Genomic DNA, 15,468 nt, shown 5'->3' with positions numbered 1-15,468 from the left:
GCCAAAGGCCCTGATGCGCAGGCAGGTTTAATGACAAGTTCAAACTAATTGCCCAATGTCCGGCCCCTGGCTGCTACCAGCGGTTGTCAGCAGCAGGTCCTGTTTTGGGGCGGCTGAGGGTGGTTGTGCTGCCAGCTGGAATTGAACAAAGTCCTTCCGAACCTGAGCTCTGGAGCTGACCTGGAGCCTCCATTCCCACCGACTTGTCTGCATGTTGGACTCGGTTGTTCCCCATGTGGTCTCTCTGCAGATTTTCACGCTGTCAGTGCTGATCTCCTCTGACACTCCTCAATTCCTTTTCTCCATGGGAGCACCTCTCCGGTTGCAGCCATGGCCAGTGAGGGGCTGGATCCAGGCCAGGGGTCCACCATGGGGACCCACACCAGCCCCTCGGTGCAGAGTAATGGCTTTTATTCAACCATATGATATTCCGAGCCATTTCTCCACCCTCCCCCAGCTCCCCACATAACCTGCAAAGCCAGGAAACATATGGCCCTTTGTTATTACGGCTTCCGATTCAAAGGGTTTGCTACGTGATTTGTAACAAACAACAGTTGTGCCGGTCAGTCGTGCTGATAAGAAGCTCTGATCCTTGTGCTGCCTTGGAGAGCAGGCAGCTCTCTCGTGTCCCAGAGCCCAGCTCCCGAGGTTTGTCCTGGGGCACCGTGGCTGTGGCTGGGGACCAGGCCACAAGGCCTCAGCCCCAGCCTGCCGCCTGTCCCCAGGGTGCCTGGGTGGGGATGCTGCCAGAGGGACCCCGTCCAGACGTGGTGGCTCATTCGCTGCCATGTGCAGTGGGCTGCTGCTCTCTGACAACCTCCCAAGCCAGGCGAATGCGTGCCCTTGCTGGAGAGAATCCAGCAAAGGGCCATGAAGATGGTGAAGGGCCTGGAGCAGCTCTCCTTTGAGGAGAAGCTGAGAGCTGGGACTGCTCAGCCTGGAGAAGAGGAGGCCCAGGGGGATCTCATCACTGTCTGTAAATCCCTGAGGGGAGGGAGCAGGGAGGACGGAGCCAGGCTGTGCTCAGTGGTGCCCAGTGCCAGGACAGGAGGCCCTGGGCACAAACTGGCCCCCAGGAGGCTCCCCCTGAGCACCAGGAGCACTTCTGTGCTGTGCGGGTGACGGAGCCCTGGCACAGGCTGCCCAGAGGCTGTGGGGTCTCCTCCTTGGAGCCCTTCAGAAGCCGCCTGGACGTGGTGCTGGGCACCCTGCTCTGGGTGTCCCTGCTTGGGCACGGCTGGCACCGGGTGGCTCCAGAGGGCCCTGCCGGCCTCAGCCACCCTGGGAGTCTGTGAGTGGTTGGTTTTGAGGAGGAACAACTTTCAGTGATGGTTTGGCAGGTTATCACCAGTTAACGGTCTGTCTGTCCTTTTTAGGAGAGGAGTTGCACAGTTGTGGTGCTGGAAGTGTATATGAGAGGAGGGATGTAGAGAAACTGGCAGAAACTAGGGAAACTGGTTACTGTCAGGCTGTGCAGCAGAGAAAAGTCTGATGAGGAATCCCCAGCATCATAAGTGGATAATGCAACGTTGACCTGAGTGAGGAGTGGCAGCATTTCCCAGGTCATGTTGACATTCCCTTCAATACCAGAGAAGGGTTCAATGTCAATAAGATGCATTTTATTATTCTAAAATGCAGAATTAAAAAAAAAAATCTAGAATTCAAAAAATCAGTTACAAGTGTTAGAACGGAAACATGGTTTTATAATCTCTGGAAACTTCGATGAAGTCTCCAGAGACCCCCCTCTGTGCATTCAGGGCTAAGAGAATTAATCTGCGGTCCTTTGTCAGCCCAGCCCACCCTGTGCATCTTCATGCTCAAGTATCTGACTCCAGACAGGGGCCTGAATGGTCTCCAGGTGTGTATAGTCCTAATTCCTGGAGACCTACTGGTCATAAACACACTCTGCTGGCCTCCCTGTAACATAAAGTGTTGAAAATTAATTATGATATCAATTTCTCCTCCTCACGTTAATTAATTTCAGCAAAGAGCATGCAGACTGACCTCCTGTAGCTGGTAAAGCGCAGCAGGTGGGTACACATTTAAATGCAAATCAGTTCCTCTAGGTAAATCAATTACATTGATTGCAGAGCCTCCTGGTTTGTCTCAAGTGTAAATAATGGAAGTCGGCTCCTTTCTTCCTTGCACTTCTGGATGCCTGAGATCACTCTCTGGTAGCTTTCCTTAGCTGAGATTTTTTTAGCAAAAGATGCATCTTAAAAACACAAGGTTGCAGGCATACTGAAGTAATACCATAACAACCTGCCAGTGCCAAGTCAAGCAGAGAGATTTAGTGTAGGTTTGCTGAAAGCAGATTTAAGGGTGGGATGCCACGCTGCACTTGCTAGTAGAGTTGGGAAACTTATTGCTGGAGGCTACAGTAATGTACTGTAATGTGGGTACTGCAGGCTGCTCTTGTATAGACAGTGTACGTCAGGATGTCAGTCAAAAGCTTGTGAAAGCTGGAAATTTCCCGGATGGGCACGTCTCGGGTTGTTTATCAACGCTTTATGCTGTCCAGACTCAGTGACAGAAATTCAGTATTTCTTATGGCTTCCAGAAAGGTACCGATTTTTGTGCAGGAACACAAAACCTCTTACTCTAAAACTCCTTACGATTTGCCATGGCGGACACATTTGGAGCCAAGGTCTGACCGGGTGGCTTCGTTAGCCTTTCAGGAAAACAGAAGAGTTGATAACTGTAAATACACAAGCTGGCATCAGACCTTTTCGTCTGGCCTGCTGTGACTTGTCCGTCTCGTCTGTTGGTCCTGCTGTGTGTCCGGCCACTGATGGCATCTCCGAGAAAGCATTTGGGTAGGTAATGTTTCCTTTAAAGACTTCTGAGCTCATGAGAGTGAGATAGTGCATTCCCATGTGGTTAAGTTATGCTCTTGCAAGTCCCAGCTCAAAGTGTTAGAAAAACAGCCTTTGGTTGCTAGGAGGTGCTGTATGGGGTTTAATTAATCAGGATGGTTGTGCCTTCTGTTTGCTATCACTGCTGATATAACAGAGAGGTTTCCAAAGCTGAACATTGTGATGGACTCCTGTTGGGCTGACAGCTTTACATATAGAAACGCACACTGTGAATGCATTTATGGCAAATGGCAGTCGTTACAAAACACTGCACGGAAAAACATCTCAGACGTGAGGCCCACGAGAGGTGCTCAGGCTCTGTCGGCTCTGCACAAACTTCTCCTCTGTCCGTGCCATTACAGGCAGCAGCGACACAGAAAGTCAGCCAGTACAAAAGATTTTCTTCTTCCATGAAATGGGGAAAAGAGGTCGATATATAGCTCAGAGTTTTTTGGTCGGGTTTTGAAACAGCAAGCTAAGCTTTTTTAACAAACAAGAGATTTGGCTTGCCCCTTGCAAGAGCAGAAAATGCTGCCACAGGGTGCAGCCCCCTTACTGTCACCAGTTGAGTTGCCCAAGGGATGTATTTCTGTCAATAAAGTCTAAATTCAGCCAAAAAGGTGGGTTAGTAGATGGGATAACAGCAACTCAGCAGGCAAAACAGAAGGGCCGTGAAGAGGGTGATGAAACCTAGTGGAGTTTGGAGCAGTCTCTTCAGCTCGATGGCGATGTGTAGTAGACACAGCGCAGTCTTCATTGCACTACACACACAGGATTAAAGCCACACGGTTTTCAAATGCTCTTAGATATTAAACTGGTTGGACAAGTGAACTTGCTGCTAGTTGGCTCCGACCATCTGTTCCCTTGGAGGTACTGTCCAAACAAAATCATTTAGTTTTCCCTCAGCTGAAGTCAGGTATTTCCTCAGCAATTCGGGGAGTCTGTAGATGGAAGGCAGGCGTGATGTCCGAATTCCCAAAAGCCCTTAACTTGGAGACACTGTGCCAATGACTTTAAAACAAGTGGCCTCAGGGCTCAGGTATTCAATGCAGCATGAGCCAGGAATGGATGCCCTAATCCTGTGTCCCCTGGGACCAGCTCACTTCCTCACTGGTGTAAGGTCCATGTAAGGATGGGCTCAGAGCCCCCACCACTGTGGTTCAGAGGGCACGGGACTCGCAGTGCATGAGATCTTCAAGTGCCATGCAGGTGGGGGTGAGAACTGACCTTACAGAGCAAGCTACAGCTCACACCTAACCCCACGTGCACATGCAAGCTATTTCTTTTCTCTTTCTCTCTCTCTTAGCCTTTGAAAGAGGGGCCTGCACAGAAGGTAAGGACAACCTTTTGCACAACAGCCCCTGCTACAGGGGTCTTGCTGAATACTTCAGATGTATGCTGGAAATCCCTAAGGGCCCAGCCTGTCACGACAGTGCAGGCACCAAAGTGAGCGGTTGGTGAACCTCAGGAGAGTTACAATAATCATGGACACAGCAGTGGCACCTAAGGGCGAGGACAGTGCGCAATTGGGAGCACCTGAGAACACTGACTAGCAAAATCCTGTGTGCCTATATCCACTCATGTTGGGCTGGGTGGGGTTTGTAGGTTACCGTGCTGGAGTTAATCTCCCAAATTCCTCCTGCACTGCACTTGAAGAACTTGTGCACTTGTTTTTGTACCAAGTCTAACGCACTTTCCCTCCCTTGTGCCCCTTGCATAAGTGCTAGATGTGAGAACAGTACAGGCACTGTCTTTTCTGTACTCACAGCAACACATAGGCACCAAACCAAGCTGTTCCCTGCACAGATGCTGGATGTGACTGCACCCACTGCCCTCTCATGCTGCCTGCTTTTCCCCCATGTTTCCTCCCGGGGTCCGAGCCCAGGCACTGCAGCATCCTCGCTCCTGTGGATTTCCTGCTCTGCAGCACCGAAGCAGCACAGCGTTGCTCGCGCCCTAAGTTGTTTTGCAGCCTGCAGTGACAACCATCTGCTGTTTATGATGAGCGGGATTACCGAAACACCGGGAGACAGCAGCCAATGGATTTGCTGTGCAGGCGGTGCCTCTGCAGCAAAGCAGGCAGAGGAATCCCCGGGCGCTGCCAGCAAAGGAATATTTGCTGCTGGGGAGCATCGCGCTGGCCCGCTGGTGCTGGCACCTCTCCTGCAGCCAGGTACAAACGGGTTTGTTCTTTGTGTCCCTGGGGTGAGTGATCGTGGCCCTGATCCTGCAAGATATTTAGGCTGCTGTTACTGAAATCAGTGAGATGAGATGTCTAAATAGTTATCAGAACGTGGGATGTCATGGCCTCAGAGACAAACCGTGATATGTCTGCAAAGCTAGGCACAAATATGCAACCCCATTGCAGCAGCAATGGAGAAACCCTGCTCCTAACCCGTAAATACTTAGAGCTAACATGCAGAAAGAAAAGTATAGTCAGCGTTTTAGAAATGCGTTTCGTTCCTACATGGGTTTCCAGTTTTCAGCATCGCTCAAATGAAACAGAAATTATATGCCCTCAGATTTTCCTCATTAGAATTAATCAAGCACACTTGACTTGCTTACAGATGAATTTGATTAGGATCATGTATACTCCTAGGAACCAAAAATAGCGAATCAGGATGGAACGTACACGCTGCTTCAGCCAGCACTGCTGTTTGTGCCTGATGCAGCAATGAACGAACAGAAATTAATGAAAAAATGAACAAACAGAAAGCTCCTAGAAGGGGAACCCAAACCATTGGCAACAGGAGATGGTAAACAGCGTGCTCAAAATATAGGAAGCAAGACCACACAAAACGGAGATGTTATAAAGCACGCAGTTATTCAAATGACCATACAGTTGGTTGAAATTCTTTGTTTTCTGACATAAAATGAGCTATAATGGAAAACTTAACACTGTACCTATGCATACACAAATATTTTTCATACATTTCAGTATATGGCCCATAATGTGTGGTTCTTGGATCTGTGAGCTCACCTGCACTTTTTGTGATGCCAACAGATTCTCCTGTTTGTGGTCTTCTAACACCGAAGAAAAAAACCTTTTCCAAACAAAGCCTTTGAGCTGAGTTTCTGTAGATCTGCAGGAGTTTTGCATGCTCACCGCCACCTGTGTAAGTTCATTCAAAGCCCTTGTGTACAAGCATCAGCTGAGGGATGCAGCACCGCACTGCATGTAAGGATGTTTGCTAAAAACAGAATAAAAATAATAATAGTTTTAAAAAAAAGAACAGAGAAAGGAGGAAAGAATGCTTTGATTCTGTTTTGACAGTTTACTGATAATTCACTTAAATTATTCTGACCTTCTGTCATCCCCTTTTGTTTCTTCCTTTTGCAGTTAGTGTTGTTGTACAGTAATCCTTACTCATATTCGTATCAGCAGCCATCTCCATGAGGACTGTCTGTGTAAGGGATGCACAAGTAGTTATTATCTATTATCATGCCAACCACCTGGGCCTTTGACAGATCTGAAATCTACTGAATTGTTTACTTAAGTGCCAGAAAATGCCTGTGAGAGAAGAAGCAGAGGTGTGAAAGGGGAATAATACATAAAGAAATATCTGCATTTGAGATCATTTGTCATTTTTTGAAAGGTCTTGGGGAACAATACATACATTTGGTATAGCATAATGCACACAACACTGCGGGTTTTTTAGGGACTGGCAGCCCTTATCTCTACCGCAGTGGTGGGTTACAGTGAAAACACATGTATCAAGCATTTATCATGTTTTTAACATTCCTGCTGGGTGCACTGGCTGCAGAACCACCCCTGGTGCTTCATTCAGTAGGGACAAACCACCCTGGGGCTATGTGATGCTGGAGAACCAGGTGGCACAGCTGGGAGGGATTGCTCAGGTTGGGCCAGGTGTCTTTTTCATGAGCTGTTTTCTTCTTTCTTTTCATCTCCCTGATGACCAGGCTGGGCCCTGGGGCTCCCTGTGCCCTCACAGCTTCCCCGTCTCTGATGCTGTCGCTGCAGACCCAGCTGAGGGGTGACCTCTCCCTGAGCTTCCCCCATCACCAGCATCTCCTGTGCCCTCAGCTTCTCCGAACCACGTTTTGAGAATTACCTCCTAGGAATAAAACCCACCTGTGCCAATGTGTGCAATGACCAGAGAAGGTAACGGTGCTCCTGGGAGTGATGCAAGTGCAGAGGACAGACAGCCAGGCTCACGGGGTGCCAGAAGCTGCAGGGTGGGACCGCCCTGCAGGCGAGCATCGGCAAGGGATTTCCCATTAACTCAGACACGTCAGCTCCCCACCAGGGACTAGTCACCTCGAATTCTCTCTCAGTGCTGTGATTTCAGCACCAGATAAATGTTCGTGGCGTTGCACAACTTCTCCCAAGACAAAGTGCATAGCTGGGGAGTTACCGTGCAGGCAGAGCTGTGAGACAGCATCCTCGCTGCCCGGTGGGTGCAAGGAGGCATTGCAGCTCCCACGCTTCCCCTGCTCGCATTTTGTGAGCCACCAGAATTGCCTTGGGGGCTACCTGATGCCAAATATTGGGCTGTTAGGGGAATACACAAGGGAAAGTTTGAAAAGCAGAAACATATTTCGTATATATATATATTTTTTTTTCATGTGCTTTTCAAGTGCAAGATGTGCCAAAATGTTTCCACTGGAAACTTTATATAAAATGATTAATGTAAAGGGATTCTGCAATTCTGGCATCTCTCTCCCCTCTCCAGAGAGCTGTCACAGCTCATGCGTGGCAGCTCTGTTCTGTGTACTGGAAGCATTGGCAGCTGGAAATTATCATTTACTGATCTTCATCTTTCCGTAGCTCATTTGAGAGACTCTACCAGTAATGAAGGATCTCATCCTTCTACCTGCAAGATGGGCTGGAATTCCTCTGGTAGGGCCAGAAATCTGTCCAGCATTGAATTTATAACAAGCAGGAAAAAATAAGCATTGTGTATGGTATTCAGACCAGCTCTGGGCATTCCTCAAATTCCTTCAAAGGGCAACCAGAGGGACAGACATGTCGTAGCCCTGGGCTCTTTTCCCCACTGCTCTGCTATTGCATGACGCCCTCCTTAAAACCTCCTCCTTGCTTTTTGTCTCTTTTTTTGCCTTTATGAAGACTTTAGCTGAGGGTTTTCAGACTGCCTGCTGCCGTTCCCAAGAGGTGGCCTCCTGCTTTGGTGGCACTGGTGGGACACGTGGAGGAGGGCGTCTTCCTCCAGGGAGGGGGAGATTGGGCATCTGCCATTTCGGAAACGCGGTGTCCCCTGGGGATCCTGGTAGTGTGGGTTCTGGGACATTTATTGTGATTACTCCTTACTGCAGCATCAAGATGTACTGGAAGGAGGGTTTTCCCCTAGATATTTGCCTTCTCAGAAAGGGGAGAAGAGCGCAATTGTTCTGCTTGCTTGGCTCACGTGAACTATTTCCATGAAAATGTTGACGTGCATCCACACATAGTAACCAGGAAGACTGCAGCGATGGTGTCAGCCCCAATCTGCCAGCTTTCTCTGTATGTCAGAGGACTTCTCGGAATAAAGAGTGTGAAAGAGAAAAGAGCTGTCAGCTCTGGCAGTGACAGCCAGGAAGGTGGCCCGTCCTGCCCTGTGCTCCCCGGAGCATCATGTTGGCTCCCCTCCCGATGGCCATGATGCAGCCACGTAGCCCATCTCATTGTCCTCATCCCCAGGTGTTCAGACCCAGGTCCTAGCGTGGCTCGTACCCGTCTGTACCCACATTTCCTTCCAGAGAAGCCTTGTCCTGACCTTCATGCCTCGTCCTCACCATCTGCGGGGCCAAGGCACCGCCACCATGGCCAAGGGCCCCCCGGCCAAGCACCCCCTGCTCCATCTGCCTACTTAAGGAGCAAATGGATCTGCCACAAGAGTCTCCTGCACAGGGATTACATGTGCTATTAATAAAAACTGCCTTCAACTTCTAAATTGAGGCGCTTAAAAGCCGCAATGAATGCATTTTTCATTAATGAAAAAAACCACGATCTTTGCTGTTGAAATTTAAATAGACCCATGAACTTTTGTATCATGTGTGCTATTTTAAAACTGTAAATCTATTCGGCTTTTTCCATTGTGGTTATTTTCTTATTTCATTATGTTCTCACACAGGCGAGCCTTTGGTCTTTTAACATAAAGGATTCTGCATTTCCAGGCACAGGTTTTCATGCCCAACTCAACAGGCTTGGTAAGAAACTAGTTTTCAGACACTTTTTACAGTGCAAGGTTAAAGAAAGGAAATAAAGAAAGTATTAAGGCACCAAGGCAGCAAGAAATTAACGCTAACTTCTGGAAATTTAGCCTAAGATGTTCTAAGCATTTTTAAAATGTAAAAATGAGAAAACTTAAATATGGGCAAGTTAATTATGTTCTGTGATTTCTGTTTTTGGGAAAACCAAGTGGGGCTCTGACAAAGAGACTGTCTTAGGCCAAATGTCGTATTGTGGCATAGATCATGAGCATGGCCTCAGACTGGATGATAAATCTATAGGCAGCACAAAGCCATGCAAAAAGCTGTGGGGCTGTGTAGTGAGGAAATATACTCAACCATGTTCCAAAGAAAATCCCATTCTTTTCCGCAGTAATGAAGGAGAATTGAACAGCAGTTTCCACTCCTCCATACTCTTTCCTGTGCTGCCCCTTGGGCCTAGAAGATCCCAAAGGACCCCAGAGCTATTTCCTTCTCTGTTAAATTCTTCATAAAAGTCTTCTTTGCTTATTCTGCAAATGCTTTGATGTCTGTTTTGATGCTGACTTGCCCTGGCCATTGCCTGTCCTGTTGAGCAGTGCTGTCTCTTTGTTTCCTCCCATTTTCCATGTCTTGGGTTTAATAACAAGGCTGACAGCTGCCTGGTGCAAGGGCAATATTTTTGATGTACGTTTGTATAATGCTTGGCATGGAGGAGCCTCGTCTCTGACTGTGTATGTCAAATAATAATGATGTTGCTCCCAGTTCTTTCAATCCCCAGCTTGGTAAGCACTTCAGAACTACTCTTTTAAATAGTTAGAAACAAAATTGTTATTTTTGGAGTATTTTCCACGTCACTTATGATTTCTTCTAACTGTCTCAGTGCTTTTTCCAATATTCCTCACAAGAACTGTGTTATGCACGTATCATTTTACAGATGTAAAGCCTAAGACCTGAGGACCCTGGAGATCTGCTCCAGATGTCTGAACAAAAGCCACGCAGCATGACCTCCAAAAACCAGGTGCCAGTGATGTGGGGAGGCAGGACGAGGATCACAGCACGTGCCTGGTGTGACACCTGCCCTCGGTGTCAGCGATAATTTAATCTTTAATGTTATTCCCGTGGAGTAGTTACTTGTCTCAGAATACGTAAGGGATGCCCTTGTCTCAGCATAGGAAATGACATAAGCTTCACGGGCATCAGGCTGCTGTCATCGATAAACATCCATCCCTATTTAGCAAAACCCACTACTCATGGGTTCGTCATTGTGCCTGGGCCCTACTATTACCGTCAAGTTAATCTCTTTCTATTTCCTAAGTGGTCTATCGGGATCTACTTCTGTATTAAGCTGGTCTCTAATCCTTGTACCCAGCTAAACATAACCACAACCTATTTATATATTGGGCTATCCCTAATTAAACTAAAAAATACTATAACCTACTTCAGCAATTGGGTAACACTAAGTATTAATGGTGCCTATTTATATCGTTAAGATGTTCAGACCTGCTGTGTTAAATAAAAGCTTTGGCTAAGCTTTTTAATGCTTGCTGTCACTTACGGCCACACAGGCTTGAGTATGTAACAATACAGTGACCCCAAATTTCCAGCTCTGGGGTGGTGGCTCAAGTCACTGGCATTCCCGAGCCCTGCAGGACCCAGCTTTTGTGGCAGCTGTGAATGTTTCAGTGCAGTGTGGATCGTGGCAGCTCCTTCTCTCCGCTGCTCTTGGCACAGAGACAGCAAGCAGGAGGTTTCTGTTACTCCGTGGATGTTGGTGGTTAATAAATCTGTTTTCCCCCAGATGCAGGAGGCAGGGTTTGTGCATTTGAGCAGGTGGGTTTCGGGAACTGGCACTCGCTTTGCAAGGAAGTACATGCTCCACAAGTGCATCATGGAAAGGCAATAACTAAAAGAGTGACGCAGACTTAACAGCGTGCCCCTGCAAGAGCTATAAACAAAAAGGTTACTACCAGGTGATTTGTGCAGCTCTAATGAAATTAACTATTAATACTAGAGACAGCGTGTTGCTTTTGACTCTGCAAGGCACTATATCTCACCTGCTCGCATCTGAACTTGGCATTATTCTGCCTTTTCCTTTGACACAGAGCACAGAGAGCTGCTGAGGCTGCCAGGCTTTGTCCAGAGCTGTGTTTGCCACTGTTATGTTTGTCTGTTTGTTTGTTTGTTTAAGGTTAGATGCATGTGTTTGCTACTTCCATTGCTTCTAGACCAAGGCAGGGCCAGGCAGCTGAGTTTCTCCCACTGCTGGTGCTAAGCTGGAGAAGACAGAGCACCATCAGCATCAGGGAGCTGCTGCGGGCAGCCACCATGGAGAAACCACTAGCATGGTCTGGAGGTAAAATTAGAGTTGTGGGGCCAACAGCAGGGTACCTCCAAGTACATTGAAGGTGTGGAACAACCCATGAAGTCAGTCACTAACCACATATTGTAACTTCAAAATTTAAGTCACTTTCATGACTTTTTATTGCGTTTTTCTAAAATTTAGGGACTTTCCCCCCTTACTGTGTAAAGTCTTTCCTGGTTAGAAATGGAAGATAAAATGATCTGAAAACCAGCTGCTTGCAAGCCAGGTAGGTCCTCCACAGAAAGTCACATTTCATGTCTGATCCCTCCAGAACTTAACTGCTGCCTGGCTGGGGAAAAAGTAATTTAATCCCATCTTGTCTCGTGTCATCTCTCATCACTGATGAAAGGTTCTTCACGCAAACTGCCCTCACCTCCACATCATAGCTTTCCCCCTGATCTACAGAAGCAGAAATTCATCAAAGGTGCAGGTTCCCTTTCCTGCTGAATTTGAACAAGGGCTGCTCATGAGTTTGTGTTTTTGCTCCATGGCTCCCACCATGAGCAAGGTGGCTAACACTCCCTTCAGGCAGCACTACAAATGTTTTGCAGCCAGACACCCATGGAGAAACCTCTGTTTCCTCACGAAGTTGGAGAAAGACCACCCCTGCCTGCAGGTTAATTAAAAATCCATGGTGAGCACCATAATGTTAGTGATGGCTGAGGAGTGCTTGGAAAGCCGAAGTGGTGGAGCTCTCAGGTGGCAGGGTCTGTCCTAGTCATTTTGGGCTGAAGAGGCCTAGATCCTCAATGTAGTCATGTTGCTGCAAGCAATATGAGACTGAGATGCTGGCAGCTGGAAGCCTACAGGCTTCCACAGAGAGTACTTTCCTGGGATGCCAGCAAAAGAATAACTGGGAATGACACTCTGCAAGTGATGCAGCATCCCAAACAGGGGACAGTGCTTGAATCATCATGATCCCAGGAAGGCTGTTCTGAGGGCAGGGCCTCTCTCCGTCTCTCTCTTGCCCTCACTCCCTCTCCTTCTCACTTTTTCTCTGCTTTCCTTTTTATTCAGCTAGGTTAACACGTTGCATATAAGCAACATATAGGGACAATATTAACCGTGTGCTTAATCAGAAGACAACCTAAAGGTGCAGTTGAAGGTCTTCTGCAATGTGAGGGCAGACGGCAAGGGACTTTATCCCTTGTGCAGGCAGGACACGGGGTAGCTAAGGCAGTGGAGATGGTCTGTCCTTTGTGTGAAGTGTAAGAAGTATCCAGGCACATGTTTTGTACAGATTTTGCTGGACATGTGCAGTGTATGGGTTACAAGGTGTTCATCCTCCTCAGAACACATGGACCTTCCTTGCTGTTTTCCCTTCAGGTACTTTGGACATGCTTTTTAACCTCAATTACGTTTGGTTTTAACTTATTTTAAGGGTGACTTCTGATATATATCAGTGTATGAGGAGAAGAAGGGATTTCATGAGAGCAGATATTTGAAGGTATTTAGGTAAGCAGTCAGACTCTGCCATGTGATCCTATAATTAAAGTATATTTTTCTCTTTAGGGTGCTGCTTGTTTTAGCTTCATATTTTCTTAAGCTGCGAGTGAGGAAGAGCACGGAAGGCAGTGCAGCCCAGAAGCCTGTCCTGGCTGCTCTGCCCTCGCTGCTGGAGGAGCCCATTTCCCTGCCCTGACTCACCCAGCCAAAGCTGCCCCTCTGAGCACCCTGCTGATGAGGCAAAGAGCTCTTGGCAGCAGTGTTATGCTGCCCAGCTGCGGGGACGTAATTGCTGGCAGCGTAGTCTTAGGTCAGAAGTCAAAGAGAAGTGGGCTGGTAACTAGGAGATCAAAATATTTTCGCTGCCCTTAGTAATGGGATGTGTCCGTATTGTTCCCCCGCATGTCTCTGTTTGCTGAGATACGTTTTATCATCTTCATTCATGTTTGTGGTATGTTGGGCCTTACTTTACAACATGACGGAATTGTTTAAAATTCATCAAAGCGCAGTTCAAAAGCATGCAGGGCAATAAGGGGGAGGAGGCTGTGATTCAAGGGGTCAGACCCACTGCTCAAATGACCAAATTGTGGGCTACATAGAAAAGAGTTTTGCAGAGAACCAAAAATCAGATCTACTTTATGAGTCATGCCAGAATCACATTCCTTGAGCTTGTGACTTTGAATTATCTATTTTTCTCTTAGCTTCTAAATCTGCCTGCCTGGCCACTGATTAAACTTCCAGCAACACAGAGGATTTATGAAAACCATGACTGTAGCTACTTCCTCAGGCTCAAGGAGTCAAAGCTTTTTCTCTAATTTTTTGATTTCTCTAATTTTCTGATTCACAGGAACAATGCACATGAGGTACCCCACCTCAGAGCAGCTCACCTGACAAATGTGCTGCTTGAGAGTTGGGTAGATATTGCCTTTTCATCTACCTGGACTTGTGCAAAGCACTTGACACTGACTCCCGTGATATTCTTGTCTCTAAATTGGAGAGACATGGATGTGACGGACGGACCACTTGGTGGTAAGGAACTGGCTGGATGGTTGCACTCAGAGTTGTGGTCAATGGCTCAGTGTCCAGGTAGAGACCAGTAATGAGTGGTGTTCCTCTGGGGTCAGAACTGGGACCACTGCTATTTAACACCCTTGTCAGTGACATGGACAGTGAAATTGAGTGCACCCTCAGCAAGTTTCCTGATGACACCAAGCTGTGTGGTGCAGTTGACACGCCGGAGGGAAGGGCTGCCATCCAGAGGGACCTGGGCAGGCCTGAGAGGTGGGCCTGTGTGAGCCTCGTGAGGTTCAACAAGGCCGAGTGTGAGGTCCTGCATCTGGGCCAGGGCAATCCCAAGCACAAATACAGGCTGGGTGGGGAATGGGTTGAGGGCAGCCCTGAAGAGAAGAACATGGGAAGCCTGGTTGATGAGAAGCTCAACACGAGCCAGCAATGTGTGCCTGCAGCCCAGAAAGCCAACCATATCCTGGGCTGCACCAAAAGCAGCGTGGCCAGCAGGGCAAGGGAGGTTATTGTCCCCCTCTGCTCTGCTCTTGTGAGACCCCACCTGGAGCCTGCGTTCAGCTCTGGGACCCCCAGCACAAGGAGAACATGGGTCTGCTGGAGAGAGTCCAGAGGAAGGCCATGAAGATGACCAAGGGGCTGGGCACCTCTCCTCTGACAGGCTGAGGGAGCTGGGGTTGTTCAGCCTGGAGAAGAGAAGGCCCCGGGCAGACCTTACAGCGGCCTTCCAGTGCCTAAAGGGGGCCTACAGGAAAGCTGGGGAGGGACTCTTTGTCAGGGGGTGTAGTGATAGGACAAGGGGAATGGCTTTAAGCTAAAAGAGGGGAGATTTAGATTAGATATTAGAAAGAAGTTCTTCACTCAGAGGGTGGTGAGGCCCTGGCGCAGGCTGCCCAGAGAAGCTGTGGATGCCCCATCCCTGGAGGTGCTCAAGGCCAGGCTGGATGGGGCTTTGGGCAACCTGGGCTGGTGGGAGGTGTCCCTGCCCATGGCAGGGGGGTGGGACTGGGTGGGCTTTAAGGTCCCTTCCAATCCAAACTATTCTGTGGGTCTGCAATTCTAGATACCCACGCCTTAGAGTCAGTAGCATACTCAACATCCTTGGCTTCACAAGAACAGACCATCCCCTAGTACTATGAAACTTTAATACCTTTCATTGTAGAAAATGCTCAGGAGACATTAAAGGATGTGCTAATTACCATAAAGAAGAAAAAATGTGTGTGATAGACTGCAGTTCACTTCTTCTAAAAGGTGGTGTTGTCCCACACCTTATCACACAGGCACACATTTTACAAACGCATAAGATGCACTGGAGGAAAATGCAGTGAAAGTATTAAAGGTTCTGCTACCCATCAAAAGTGTTGTTTTTAGTTATTAGAGGTGGCTTTTTTTTTTTTTTAATCATGCCCAGCTCCTCTATTTACTGTCTGCTATCAAAATGAATAGATTTTGTGAAAACAACAGAGAGAAGGCAAAAGACAAGCAATTGGCAGCTGTAGGAGGGCTCCCAGCAGCCTGAGCATGGCCAAGTGTGTGTTTCCCAGCTAGGGGACTTGAGAAGATCCTGCTGCAGCTGCGCCATCCCTTGCTGGCTCCTGCAGGAACGCAAGA

This window comes from Anser cygnoides, chromosome 2 (assembly GCF_040182565.1).
Source record: "Anser cygnoides isolate HZ-2024a breed goose chromosome 2, Taihu_goose_T2T_genome, whole genome shotgun sequence".
Lineage (NCBI taxonomy): Eukaryota > Metazoa > Chordata > Aves > Anseriformes > Anatidae > Anser > Anser cygnoides.
The sequence above is the reverse complement of the archived record's forward strand: the minus strand, read 5'-3'. Positions refer to the sequence as shown.